This window comes from Oryzias melastigma, unplaced genomic scaffold (genome assembly GCF_002922805.2).
Source record: "Oryzias melastigma strain HK-1 unplaced genomic scaffold, ASM292280v2 sc00270, whole genome shotgun sequence".
Taxonomy (NCBI): domain Eukaryota; kingdom Metazoa; phylum Chordata; class Actinopteri; order Beloniformes; family Adrianichthyidae; genus Oryzias; species Oryzias melastigma.
In genome coordinates, this window is record NW_023416899.1 from 243,535 (window position 1) to 245,492 (window position 1,958).

The following is a 1,958-nucleotide window of genomic DNA, read 5'->3' on the forward strand; positions in this document are numbered from 1 at the left end:
ACCACAGATGAGATGGCATCATCAGTTCATCTGCCAAAGAGGGGTCAAGTTATATTAGCTATATTAGTTAGTTATATTCTAACTGCTATGCTCTTATTCCTATGTTATACTCTGTTGAACCTGATACTGAGTTTGAAGACGTCTTCAAACTTAGTTTCAGGGGCGGCTGTGGGGCAGCAGTAAGGCGGTCGACTCCTGATCAGAAGTGAGCGGGTTCGATTCCCGCTTTGCCCGCCCATGTGTCGAAGTGTCCTTGGGCAAGACACTGAACCCCGAATTGCCTCTGGTGGGAGGTTGGCGTCAGTGTTCGGCAGCGGAGCCACCACCAGTGTGTGAATGTGTGTGTGAATGGGTGAATGGGTCTACGACTGTGAAGCTCTTTGGGCCCTCGAAGGAGGGTAGAAAGCGCTATACAAGTATACGCCATTTTTCTGCTTTGTATATGTAACCAATTCCATAAGCTGTGCTGAGAAGGGGAAGCGGACCTTAGAAGGAGAGGATCTGAAGGGCAAAGATGACAACTGTTTAAAACAAGGCCCCAGTGGAGTCCGACATAGGCCTCTCAAAGTGACAGTCTAAAAAATCTTGCACTAACACCATATATGTGCAAACCTTAGACTAACAACCCCCACTGCTTGTGTAATAGCAGGGCTTCCCTTGAAACAATAAAGGAGGTCCTATGATTGCGGAGTTCAGAGCTGCTTTGGTCGTTGGTGATGATGAGCTCTCCTCCGGAGAAATTGCATTCAGACTCGAGCCTCGTTTCTAATTTTATGTTTGTGTTTACAGAGTTTTCTCTTAACATTTTGGTCCTTAGAGCCGGATTCCTCACATTGGACAGGCTACTATCGGGGGTAGAGGAACTCATTAAAGTCCATGGCCATGGTGGGGGTACCTTCAAGAAAGGTGAGCCTCTTACCGACTGGGACCCTGAAAGTTGACGGAATACGAAGAACAAGACAGGAGCGGTGAGTGCAATTTGCATAATAGAGAAAGAAACAGGTAACTGGGTTGCCGGTTTAGAAAACCCTATAATCCTAGGCAGTTATGGGTTATGCCAGTTCACGGTGTGAGTTGAACGGAAGATCCAAGTTAAACGCAATGCCAGACGGGGCGTGAGCCGTCGTGTGAGTGGGAATATCTTGCGTTTTGAGAATTCCAATTAAAAGTGGTTGTACAACGTCTGTTCAGTGGATGTCCTACACAAGATTTCTGCACCCCACTGTGATGAGGTAGAAGCCAGAAATACCACTGAACAAGGGAATTGCATGTTGTGAACCTGTAACAACTTTCTCTGCTCTCTCACAGAGAAAGAGTACGCATAAGCACTTTAATTGCTTGAATTTATAAGCAACCTCAACATAACACATAAAAAAAACTCTACAACAGTCTCACTTTAAGTTTTCCTCTGGTGTATTCATATTACCCTTAACCACGCCCCAAACAAATTCTCAATTAACAGATCCACCACCAATTAACACATTTACAAGCAGGAATGTACACAATACTCAATAATGTCTCTCAAATTGATCAGTTCTTTTTCTCAGTCACAGTTACGCGTAGCAAAATCCAAAAGAAATAAACAGGCTCGGTCTCACCGGTTTCTGTCCAAGTCTGTGAAGTTGGCATCCAATGGGAAAAAACAGAAAAAATGGAAAGCAAAAACCCATGCGATGATCCATCCACAGAAAGGAAGAAGGTAATCCGGTGGCGTAAAGCAGGTAACCACAGAATGGCTCTGGACGTCGGGGCGGGGGATGGGATCCTCAGGCCTTCTCCTTTCCTCCTCCTCCAGACTCTGTCTCTGTGGTACACCTGGCTTCCTTTTTTTGCTCCGCCCCTTCCTTGACAGTGTTTTTTTTTTTACTCAAGGTGAACAGGCCTTGTTTTCCTATTAAAGTTCCTTTACATTTGTTTTAAACAGTCCGTCCTTCTACAAACACTGGCCACTTTATTTC